The 13,332-nt window shown below is 40.0% G+C and overlaps 1 protein-coding gene across 8 annotated transcripts in view; it reads right to left on the bottom strand.

The window, feature by feature from the left end:
* CPNE1 (copine 1) overlaps nt 1-13,332 on the bottom strand; it is a 90,323-nt gene extending 76,991 nt beyond the window's left edge. For 5 of the 8 annotated variants that reach the window (XM_050918622.1, XM_050918623.1, XM_050918616.1 and 2 more), the window contains exon 1: nt 13,213-13,332. The gene's annotated coding sequence lies outside the window, so the exon portion shown is untranslated. Of the gene's footprint in view, nt 1-2,231; nt 2,322-9,494; nt 9,578-13,212 lie in introns of those variants that run through there. The other 3 variants (XM_050918618.1, XM_050918617.1, XM_050918619.1) reach the window with 3 other exon arrangements.

Here is a 13,332-nt window from a genome sequence, read left to right on the forward strand (position 1 = left end):
TAAGTTTCCTGGTCCAGGTCCAAACCCTGGAGGTCCACTTAAATGTCCAAGACCACCTGCAATACCAGGAGGGCCACTACCAAAGCTAGGAGGCCCCCCTAAATTACCAGGCCCATTCCCAAAGTTCTGAGGTCCCCCTCCAAAACCTGATGGTCCGCTCAGATTACTAGGACCACTCCCAAAACCTGGGACATCAATACCAGCACCAGGTAAACCACTAGTTCCAACTGAAGGCATTCCTGGTCTAGAATCACCAAAGCCACCCATTCCTGGCGGTGGAAGAGGGGGACCAAATGTGTTAGACCCACTAAAATTACTGGGAAAATTAAATGGAGGGCCATTATTTGCATCTTTTGAGTTACCACCCATAAAGGAATGCTCATCCCCACCAGCATTTTGCACTCCTGGCATTGCCACATTCCCTTGCATTGGCATTTTCAGCAACTTTTTCCCTTGGGATGGTGGATTTCTCTCAATTTCTCTCATTTCTTCTAGGGTGATTACACGTAAAATAACATCTCTTCCATTCAGCTTTTTACGGTGGAGGCGCTCTGACTTACGCGCATCATCTTCTGTTTTGAACTGAACCAGTGCTTGTCCTAAACCTTGCCCATTGTTATCAACAAGAATTTGTACAGAGTTTTCTTCCACTGACAGTCCCTCTAGAAACTGAAGGATTTCCATTTTTGTAATATTGTATGGAATATTTGATATATGTGCACACAACTTTGGCGGGCCTGTCTCTCCCTCAGTATTCATCATGACCTCTCTTTGGTCATAGCTGAAGTTCTGCAATCTTTTCCGAATCATGTCTATCTTTTCTAACATACCCTTTTTGGTTATGGGATGAACTTGAATGAAACGGTTCCCAATGTACTGTTTATGATGACACAAAGCTGCCTTGTAGTCAGCTTCATTCCTGAACTCCACAAAGCCTTCACCAATTGCTTTCCCATTGGGTCCATAAGCTATATAAATACTGTCTTCAACAATATCTAACTTTTTAAAGAAATCTATCACATGTTTGTTCTCTGATTCAAAGGGAAGACCTTTCAAATAAACACAGAAACCCTGCTCATGAGGAGATCTTGACCGTGACCTTTTCTGTCCACTAGGAGATTTGGACCTAGAAAGCGTCTGCGGAGGATGGGTTTGTCCAGTAGGACCCATGGTTTGCTTGAAAGTTATATGGCCTCCAGCAGACACCCACTGTCTCTCTGTTGCAGGACTAACTTCAACATAGCGCTGAATCATCAGCATTCTGTTTCGCTTCAGTGCTTCAAAAGTATCTTGAGGAGAGAAAAACTTAACTAGTCCATTTCCATTATTTCGGCCTAAGTGATCCTTCAGCATATGTACTGCATCCACACGGAGCCCATGGAAAAAGTCTTTCACATCAGATTCTGTTGCAGAAAAGGGCATTCCATGAACACTGACATACAAGTCATCTGGGTTGACAGAATGGGGTTTCACACCACTTTGAGAATTCATCTGAATAGGATTTACAGGATTCATAGGACCCATAAACAATGGATTCAAGCCACTGTTCATACTCATTGCTGTTCCAGACCCATTCATTCCAGTAGGTAAAGGTGCTATAGGTGGAGGATTCATAGGAGGCATTCCTGACATAGGAGGCATAGGTGTCATTGGTGGTACAGGAGGAACAGGGGGTATTGGTGGTACAGGGGGAACAGGGGGCAGCGTAGGTACAGGAGGCGGGACAGGTATGGGGGGAATAGAAGGCATTGGTGGCAAAGATGGCATAGATGGGATAGGAGGAATTGGTGGGGGTGGTACTGTGTTCATAGGGGATGCTGTGCTAGGTATAGTTGAGCTAAATGTTGGGCTACCAAAGGTAGCTCCAAGATTTGGAGGTGCCGTTCCCATACTGGCAGTTGAGAATGTGGGTATGTTTTTGTTGCTTTCATGCACAGAAGTAGCTGCAGTGACTACACTAGGAGAAGGATTGTTAAAATTAGGTACTGTCGTAGGTAAGTTTACCCTACCACTCATTCCAGAACTAGGTGGTGGTCCGGACCTGCTAGCGTTTGCTGGTGGCATGTCTAAATTAGCAGTTTCAAAACGCCTACGACTAAGTTCTATCATGTTTTGCATTTCAGTTTTACTGCTCAGCAACAGCGTTACTTTTGAGCCTTTAATGGTACCACCTGTGCGCATCATACCAAGCCTTGCATCTTCATCAGTGGCAAAAACGATGAAAGCCTCACCCAGTTCACCCCCTACAATATGCACGCCCCCATCAGGAATGGTCAATCCAGAGAAGAAGTGGCGAATGTCCATGGTCCCCGCCACAATCGGGAGACCTTGCAAGCGGATGACCACAGCCATGCTGCGCTGACACAACACACACCTGCAGATGAGAAAAGGCAACGGCTATGTCAGACTACTGTTTATGATACCACGTATTTACCTACAGACACCATCTACTACATTGTTTACACACTCCTAAAGACATCTTGAAAATTAAAGCATGTTTAAGTTCTAGGCTTTTATTCAAATAAAATATTAAGCATTTGCAACACAAGATTAACTCAAGGTTTGCGCCAAAAAAAATCCAAAATAATCTGTTAAAATCAAGATTTTAAAGAAAAGTCAGCCTGAGACCCAAACAAGTGTCAATACAAAAACTAGGAGTGAGGTTAAATCAGAACTATTACTTCAGATGGTTCAATATTTAGTGGAATGTACAAAAAATTAATGTTTCAGCTAAGCAACTGAACTTCAGTGGTCACATGCAAAAAACATACCACACACCTTGAATCTTGGAAGACTACTGAAACAATAAGACACTTTTGTATACTTAAAATACTCGTGCTCCGACTGAACAGAAAAAGTGCAATTCTACTGAATAAAGTTTAAGACCTTCTCTTTTGCACAGATCTTAAATACAAAATCTTTACAAACAGAGAGGGAAAGGAAATTAGTTGGAATTGATCATAGCCTTAAATTTAGCTTGGTCAAATTTTTAATCACAGTTTTCAATTTCTTTTTACTGTGTTTCTTGACAGCACATTTATCACCCCTTACCCAAAAAACAAGAGGGGAAGGGGAGGTTAAGTTCTTTGGGACATGGACTATCTTCCTCTGTGTTAATGCAGCACCTACCAAAATAGGGTCCCAATCCTAATAGGACCTTTGAGCATTACCCCAGTATGAACATTATGCTTCCAAATACACTTTATTAATGGAATGTGCCCCAGAACTGCAAACTCCAATATTTGAAACTAGTTATAAACAGTATTTTCCCAACTTTCACTTGCTGCCTAAAGGCAAAGCCTGAGCAAGGCCTAATAATCTGTGGATCAGAACCAGGGCATGGGCACAGCTATATGGTATCCCAGGTGACTGTAATTATATAAACCTTAGAGCCAAGATTCTCAAAAATGAGTGTCTAAAGTCAGACCCACTAACTCAATGGCTTTACATTTTCTAAGTTTTCAATAGTTTCCACTGACTTCAATAGGAATACTCTTGTGCTCGCCACTTTTTTAAAAACTAGGTGCCTAACTCTGGATTTAGAGGCCTAACTCATTTGTTAATAAACTTGGCCTAAATCTATAGCCATTTCCATCCTTCCTTCTCCCTTTAGGCCCATCCAGACTAGGGAAATAAAGCATTTTAAAATGGTGCCTAACAATTTAGTCTAGACAGGAAATTCATCTCCTAACCTACACAAGATAAATGGTATTTAAAAACAGTATGAACGTTTTAAAAATATTTTCCTAATCTATTCTGGACCTTAGAGCTAAAGGTCTGTGGCAGTGCAAAGAGAAACAGATTTCTACCTCTCACTGTGGGCCATAACTCATATACCAGCTGGAGAAGGATGGGGCCACAGTGCAGGCTGTGAACCATATTGATAGTGAGGGACAGTCTGAACTGTCACCACTCCTTAGAAGTGGTCACCCTACCCACCCCACTGAGGGTGGTACAGGCTACACAGTGAAATGTAACCCTGTGCTTGGGTTTTTGCCTTGATTAGGAAGAGAGATCAAGGTAAGGTTGGAGTTGGCTAATGCTTATTAGTTAACCCTAACTATTTTGCTACTATAGACAAAAGGCCCTAGGATATATAAAGGTGTGATGTTAACATGCATTATAGGTAGGTTTCCTTGTCTCTGCTCAGTTTTGCAAGTGTAAAAGAGTGTCTTGTCTAAACTAGACTTAGAATGACAGCATATAAGCTAAGACATTCTCACATTTTTACCTTAAATCTCCAGACAAAGGCCACAAGTAAAATATGTTAAGCTCAATTTAACTAGTTGAGGTCAACCACAGAGGAAGTTTAAGTTTGACCTCAGCCTGCTAACTCTAGATAAAAGGAGTTAACCTGTGTATACATCAGGAAAAAGTTTAGGTCAGAATTAGCTAATCTCAAACACCTTCATTTTCCTCAAGTTCTTTCCTAACCTAAACACACACTTAGCAGGAGAATAAGCTTTCAGTGCTTTAGATTTGCCAAGCCTAGCCCAATTCCAATTCAGAAGCCAGTTTCTTGTCCTGGGTAGTTACCAGCATCATCCCTCACCTGATCCTCTCCTCCCCTAGAATCCCATTAGCTCCCTCATTAAGCAATGAAAACCCATTCAATAGTTGAACGAAGACCTCTGAAAACTCCTATATGCCACAGTAAGTGGTGTTAGATATTCATAAGGGAATTAATTACAAACCGGATGGACTACTGCAGTATTAGGAGGCAATGTGCTACCAAAGATGTCATACCAAAGTTGGATGTAAAACTAAAGTCCTGACCAATTGTGATCATAAGATCCCACAGCACTTTCTGCCATCCTAAAAGCATTATTTCTCAGTGTACAAGTAAAATTTAAACTCCGTTACATTTGCTTCCCTAAGTTTCCCCAGCAGTTTTGATGAAGACTTTATTCTCTAACTCCTGTTCTGAACTGTTATTAATATTGCTGTGCACTGTTACAGAAAATTCAAAGATTATCCATACTGACACCTGGTTGAACCAAATATTCAGGTAAAACAGGCAGCTACCACCATTTTGGGAGAAATGAGCAGTCCCGTGTGCATTATGGCCAACCTAACTTTATGCTCTCTAGCAGTCTGTGTTTCACTCTAAATGGAGAAGGAACATTTCTATCCTTTGAAGTATTCTGCAGTCTGCCCTTTTCCTCCCCTAATCATGATCAGCAATGGGTTTTAACATTATGTAGGCTTTGGCCCATTCCTAGTAGGCATTAGAAATGTGGCTGCCCCCTCTGCTTCCTGTCTCCTTAAAAGGCAACAGCAGAAATATCAATTACCTGCAACAAGCAGTGCCCTAGCTACTATACTGGTACACTATCTGCTGTGCTGCTGCTATAGCTTTGGTTACATTTTGCTACCAGAAATTGCTAGATTGAAGGGACTGAAAATGCTATGGCAACAGAAAACCTGATCTAAATAAAGTGGAACACATGAAAACATACTGGTATTTTACCAGCAAGGGAACACTTTCTTCCACAGAAATACCAAGTGTAATTGTAAAGGAAGATATATACACCACCTTTCAAGTGAGCATTTTTTAAAAGTAAATCTCTTTCCAGACTTTTGGTAAAATATATTTTTAAAAGTTTTGGAATGTGTTTAGTTTGGCCATTCTGGTCTCATTTCAATACTTTCTAGAAGTCTTACAATATGTTTTTAAGTTTATAGTAAAAAAAATCTGAAAATTAAATTTGTTTTCTCAACCATTTTTCAAGGGTAATAGTGTAATAATCTTCTGAACAGCAGAAGTGTTTACATCATAGAAGTAAACCATTTGTCAAACCCTGTATTATCCAAAAACTGTTAGGATTTCTACAATAGTTTGTTAGCATTTAACACATTTTTGTTCTCTGTTCTAAAAAGGGAAGTGTTATTTACATAATTTTAAGGAAACATAAATTTGACCAATTCTTAAATAAGGCTACAAATCTCCAAAACTAGTGATTTATAATGAAAATCCTTACAAATTTAAGAAAAGCAGCATTACTGAACTGCTATAAAATAGAGAATTTGTGGGTCACATCACAGGATAATATTCATATTAGAGGGACCTGATGCTTTTAAATACGTGCCAAAATTACAAATATTTAACAGGAAACTATTTTTAAAAAGCTAGGGGTCCAAGAGTGTCCATGTTACAGTACCGATTAGATTTGAAAATCATTTAATACAGCCAACTAAGGTATTCAGGAACTCTAACTTTTAAATGTTAAAATAGAGACATATGTCCTCAGCACTATCTGCTGCATAAAAAGATTAAACTTAGATCTTTGTATTATTTTTACCCATATACCCTCAAATCACACGTTTTTCCACTACTTATTTTATCCTTTGTCAAATGGAAAACATTGACTTTTTGCATAATAACTTCCTCAAGCATACACCAGGAGTGTCACAACAACAGATAAGAGCATTAACTGTAGATAAATAAAAATGTTTACACAAAGAGGTGGTATGGATGGGTTTTCTACTTAAAGTTGTTTAAGTGGTTAGTAATTACATATTTTGGTGCAGTATATATATTTTAATTTCTCCAAAACAGTGGAAGATTTAAGGATGTATTTAGAATCCAAACTAAATTTCTTACTAGATATTTAAAAAAGAGCACAAGAGTGTCAAACTCATTCTGTGGAGAGAGAGCATTTTTATTACACCAAGGGCCACTTCATTATGGTTATAACTATCTGTGATTCATAGAACTACAATTGACATCAGATCATTAATATATATATATATAAAATCACATTTGTGGGGAGTCTCTATTTTCTCATGTGTGTATGCAGTTACTCTAGTTGCATGTTCAAATGCAGTAACCGAATCAGAAAATTAAAAATTTGTTTCGAATGCTCCACTTTTGCATATCTAGTTTATAATCTGGTCCTTAAGTAATCATTCGTAGGTTTCAGAGATCTCAGTCATGTCAATGACATGACTGAGGAGTTCAGACCTCTTAGAATTGTCATTTCAATTTAAGACAGTGCTGTATTCTATTTGGGAGCTTATCACTGCAACTATAAGCCTAAAGCTTTTTTTTTTTTTCTTTAAACTATGGATTCCATTCTGAAGACCTAATATTTTATGGATGTCAGACAATTACATTTATTATCCTGAATCTGGCCCACAGGACAGAATTTGTCTAATTGCCTAATAATCTGTTAATTTAACAAGTTTTACTTTAGCTTGATATTTTCAAAGTCACCTATTTAGTGGGACTGGGATTCAGATTCCCAATTCCCATTAATTTTAATGGGAGTCAGGTATTCCAACCCCTTAGACAGCTGTGAAACCTAAGGATGAAAAGTAAGACTTATGTATTAGAGAATAAACTCTCTAATTTAAAATTAACAATCATAAATGCAGTAGAATGTTTTTTTTTAAATCACTCCTGGTAGGATACCTTATTTGAATTTTACAAAACTGCTATAGGTACCAAATTAAAATATTGAAAATTAAGGTCCTGATCATACAACACTTAACAGGTGATCGAACTTTACTTAAATAGCTAGATGCTTTGAGTCAACAAGACTACTCGTGCTTGAAGTAAAGCATGTCCATAAGTGCCTGCAACATCGGGGTTAAAACTGTATTTTTGATAAAAGCTTATTAAGATGCATAACAGCTGTCATTTCAAAACAAAACGACTTCAACATTTATATTAACGTTTTAGAATTTCACTGTAACAAAATAATAAACTCCTAAAACCACTCTCAGGCCCAAATTCACAAAAAATAGGAGCCTATACTTAAGCTCTTAAGGGTGGGATTTTCAAAAGCACCTAAGTGATTTAGATGCATAAATCCCATTGATTCAAACTACAAAATGTGATGGAGCAGCACAGCCTGGTTAGAGCATTTCTACTTTCCAGGTCAATACTGGAAGGTGATGGTTGCAAATATAGTGTGGGGCTTATCAATTGTGTTCAGGGTTACGTTTTTCTCACTGTAAGGCTGACAATGAACCCATCCCCTCATCCTGACTTTTGCAGCACAAATGGGCATTTTAAGTATGAAGCATCTATGTAAAATCTGAAATTCTACTCAATTAAAAAATATAAAATCCACTTCAGCAATTTATGACTAAAAATGGAAAGTGAATAATTATCCACATGCAAATAAAAATCTAGTTTAAATTAAAATTAAGAAATCATTTCAATTAAAAACCTCCAACGGCTGGTGATGGGACACTACATGGGGAGAGCTCTGAGTTACTCCAGATAATTCTTTCCCAGGTGTCCAACTGGTGGGTCTCACCCACATGCTCAGGGTCTAACTGATCGCCATATTTGGGGTCAGGAAGGAATTTTTCCCTGGGTCAGATTGGCAGAGACCCTGGAGGGTTTTCACCTTTATCTTCTGCATGGGGCACGGGTCGCTTGCAGGTTTAAACTAGTGTAAATGGCGGATTCTCTGTAACTTGAAGTCTTTAAACCAGGACTTGAGGACATCAGTAACTCAGCTAGAGGTTAGGGGTTTATTCCAGGAGTGGGTGGGTGAGGTCCTGCAGCCTGCAGTGTGCAGGAGGTCAGACTAGATGATCACGATGGTCCCTTCTGGCCTTAAAAGTCTATCTTGATAGACAATTACTTCTATTTCCAGTTTCAAAAATAATTGCTATTAAGATAAGTGTGCAACACATAAGAGGACATATTTGTCAGTGTTAGACACTCACAATGTGCAACTTTCAGGAAGATTAACAGAAACTGGGTACATAGAAGATAATAAGTAATTTAAGGCCATATGTAAAAAGTGTTGAACAGAGAAGGTACAGGACTAACCTCTGAATTTACATATAGTTCACAGGTATAAACACAAGTTTGGAAGGCTCTACCTAGTCCCTGCTGAGTGTTAATCTACAATACCATCATCAACACATGCACGTTTGGCAATCCTTGAACAGAGTCTAGAAGGCAGAACAGCATTGATGCTGAAGGAAGGATTGAAGGTATCTAGCTTGAGAAGTGTTAGGGGGACTAATTATAGCTAGAACTGGGCAGCTGGCAGACTTTTTTGCAAGGACTAGCATTCACCTATTAAATTAAGCAAGCCTAAATACCTTCTCAGAAATAAATATATCCAAGCTCTCTAAATACTGCAATTCCTAGTTATAAGAACCGAAATAGTACGTATTTTACACATTGATATTTATAGCTTTTAGGAACATGCAGAACTATTGCCTGCAGCAAATACCTACATTTACAAACAGTGGAGAATGGTTGGAGAGAGTATTCAAAACTACCATATGCTGATAAAACAGCACTACTTCAGAATTTGGCAGAAAAGTCATTTACAAGGACAGCACTGCCATAACAACGATTACCAATGGGAATCAGAGCTAAAAAGCCAAACTGTGTCACGCGCAATTTTTACTGACCAAAATATTTTGATACCAATTCATATATTCCACATAATTGTTAAGAAATATTCTTAACATGTAGTCAATAAGCATAAAAAGAAATCTTCACGTCAAAAATCTCTTACCTGCAGAGACTGCTGTTTTTTTCTTAATAAGTAGCAGAAGCCAAGCCAATCCTGTGGGCAACCAATTAAAACCAACTTTTAGACTGCAATAAAGAATAAATGGAGGCAAAAATCAATTCAGGCAACACAACAGCAGTAACAGTCCACAATGAACTGTATATTAAGAAAGTTCAAGTCTGAGACCACCACAAAGCACTGCATCATATAGCAACCACAAGAATAAGTGTGCAAAAAATTTAAACACTTGTTAATCTCTTACATTTTGATAATTGCACTTGCTTAATTATACTTTGTTACCAAATTTTAACTCATAAGAATACATACAAATTAAAAGCCAGAAGACACTGATTACACAGTATTTAACATCTCCAATTTTTTTTTCCCTTTCCAGATTCCCGAATTAGTCAATGTATCTTCAGAAAGCAAGGGTCACACCCTTGACCCCCAAAACTCACAATGCAGAATCAAATCCTGATACTGAATAATAAAACCTTATCCAAACCATTTGTTACTAACACTATCAAGTCAATTGCTTTTTAATTCAGCACCTTCCTATCCCACCTAAGCAAAACAGTACTTTATGCTGCTACTGAGAAAAACTTAACTGCACATCTCAACATCCTTCCAAGAACCAGCAAAACCTTTTGAGCTAAGACACACATCAAAGTCTCATCTTTGGAAAACGCGTGCTTTCACATACTGTACTATGGGAACCCATGCCTTTTTGTTTGCAGTCTACAGCCCTAATCTAACATGCAATACAAGAGTCAGATCCCAGTCATTCTTTGTACTCAAGATTATTACATTTCTATTCCAGGGATCACAAGAGTGAGCAAAAAGCTATATGGTTTTACTGGAAATGCTTGTGTCTACATCTGAAAAAAAACCAAAACCATGTATTAATTATTCCATTACCTAATAGACCACCTCACACTATACTCTTGGCTCTCTGGAAGGTACCTATAGAAAAATATATTAAGAAAAAATTGAGAAACAGGTCTTTAGAAAAAATATGAATTAGTTGCCCTTTTCTCATGAAGTTGGACCACTGGGGGCATCTGCTGTAAACATTTAGTATTGACATGCATCCACAAACTGGTGTTAAATGTACTGCATATAACCTAGAAGAATTCACTATCAAAAGATTGAAACAAACAGTCACATTCAAAAACCTTCTGGAAACAAGACACCAACAGCAAAATTATAAGTGAGAAAAATATGTAAACTGAAGTCCCGCAAGTTAGACTTTTGATTAAAATGACAAATATACTCATCTCCAAAACAGAACCATGCTTTTTTATTTAAAAAAAAAGAGGACTCAAGACCAGATAACCCCAAATTAGGAATCTGCTATTTGCTCCAAAGAGTAGCCAGTTTCAAAAAGCAATTTCCAATACAAAAAGATATGACATAACCTGAAGGACAGCTTTCACACAAATGTTTATCTATTTAAGTATGGATTTGGAATAGATCTTTCATACAGAAGCAACATTTTACCAAGAAATTCCAGATAATTCAGAACATTTCCACTATACAGACCAAAACGCATTCTAGTTGTGTACACTTATCTAGAAACCTAAATCTAATAAAAATAGACTAAAGTAATACTGCATTAAAGATACATTATCCTACAAAATACCACATTATAGTATGCAAAACCCAAGTGTTCTTCAAATAGTCTACCATATTTGAACTTTCCATTGTACCCATCCAGCATAATTCATTTACCATTAGCCAACATTATGATTTGTTTAGACAAATCTAAGTTATTTTCTAGATCTTGAATCAGAACATTTAAAAGACCACATTACACTGTCACAGAGGCATTCTCTCATGTGAATTTGGTGCTCACAAGGGTGTTACCTACATACACAACCAAATGAAGAAAGAAGCAGATACTGCTTTTCCATACAGAACTGACAATTGTGATCTGAATCACCCCATAATTCTAGATTTATGCCTTTCTTGAAAAAAAAAAAATCAATTCTGCCACATTCCCCACTGGTTTTGCACTGTAGACAAATATCCACTAGAGACTAGGATGAGACCCAATTTAGGTCACAAGTGAAAATAAGCAATGAGGTTCTCTAAAGGTGGAAAAAGATGCACTGACCTACTTCTCTAACCCCAGCAGTGAGAGTTGGGAAGGGAAGCTTGAAGCGATACACAAGTCTAAGGACACAAGATAATACAGCAAGAATCAAGATATTTTCTCCCCCCAAGAAAGAGGAAAATTCAGAGAATAGATTCATGTTTCACAGATTCCAACATCAGAAGGGACAACTGAGATTATCTAATCCAACCGCCTGTATTAACACAGAATCCAGATGCATTCTTCTTAGGACCCATTTTGAAGCATATTTTCCTATAGTCTACAGCACCTAAGAAAAAGCTACAGTAGTTTTGAGTACATCACCAATCTGCAGTTATGATTAAAGTAACACTGGTTTACATAAACACCTTTCATACAGTTACATTCCTTATGTTAGTGATAAGGGCATTTTATCCTATTTAAACTTCACTTTTGCCAACTCCTCCTTCCTACGCTTTTACAGGGGAAAAACTGATACAAACACATTTTATATTTTTTTCCAGCACAGCTTCCTTTTCCATCATGGCCGCATATTCACTTTGGAAAAGAGCAAAAGGCTTCTTGTAAAGCTAAGAGCAAAGAGGCACCCTCCAGGCCCTCTCACTGAAAGATGCCCACAATTGTTCCTGTCCACTATCAACAGTGGATAACTCAACTGTATCTCTAAGAGAGGCTGTAATGAGATTGGCTGTATTTCCTATTATTGAGAAGTGGGTCTATTCAAACCAGAGGGAATTAGAGTGAAGACATGCCAGGATCCTCTGACATACACACCAACTGGTGAAACAACGTGAACCACAAAGGAGAATTTGATTGCCACAAATGCTGCAGTCAGCTCACCAAGTAAGAAGTGTTGTGTTTACACCTTGCGTCCAGATGGCCTATGAGGGTACAAACATCAACATCACAACCTTAATCGTGCCATTGCTTTTATTTCTGCCCCCTCCCAAAGGCACACAAGCTTGACGTTAATTCGTGGTCACTGTCGCAGCACAACACTCGTTGCACACACTGAGGGAGCCATCGCTCGTGTCTGCAAAGCGCCCCGAGACGCTGGCACGTTAAAGGCGAGTCAGTATCCAGCTCACTCCTGTTTCCCATCCTCCGCTCCGAGGCCCCTGGAGCCAAAGCCCCGCGCCGGGGCTCACAGCCAACAGCCCGGAGCACAAAGAGGCGGGAGCCGCCGGGCTGTCTGCGAGAAGAAAACACGGCTCCGCGACCACGGGCACTCCACGCCCACCCGAGCGCGCCGCCTACTCCGCGCAACTCGCACGAGCCGCGCAGGGGCCAGGCTCTGCCCCCGGGGAGCGGGCGCAGCGGGGCGCTCGAGGCCGCAGCCGGGCCGTGAGCGGCGCCGGTATGTAAGGCCCCGGGCGACAACAGAGCCCTGCGAACGAGGGCGGAGACACGGGCACGCTGGGGCCCGCGCCGGTCCGCGCCCCGGGCAGGAGCCGCCCAGGCTCCGGGGCCTCCTCAGCCCAGTCCCTGCCCCTCCCCCCTTTGTGCGGCTCGGAGGACACGCTCCGTGGCGGGCCCGGCCTCCCACCGAGACAGGGCCCAGCCGCGATGGGAGGGGGCCGCTGGGGGGCGGGGCCGGGCCCGGCCCGGACGCTGCCGGTTTCTTACCGAGGAATCTGTACGGAAAAAGGGTTAGAAAGGGGCTAATCGCCGCCCGGGCCCCGCTCCCCGCGCGAGCCCAGCGCCACCGACCGAGCAGCGCCACAAAATGGCCGCCACGGCTGAGGC

The sequence above is a fragment of the Gopherus flavomarginatus genome, chromosome 11 (genome assembly GCF_025201925.1).
Source record: "Gopherus flavomarginatus isolate rGopFla2 chromosome 11, rGopFla2.mat.asm, whole genome shotgun sequence".
Taxonomy (NCBI): Eukaryota; Metazoa; Chordata; order Testudines; family Testudinidae; genus Gopherus; species Gopherus flavomarginatus.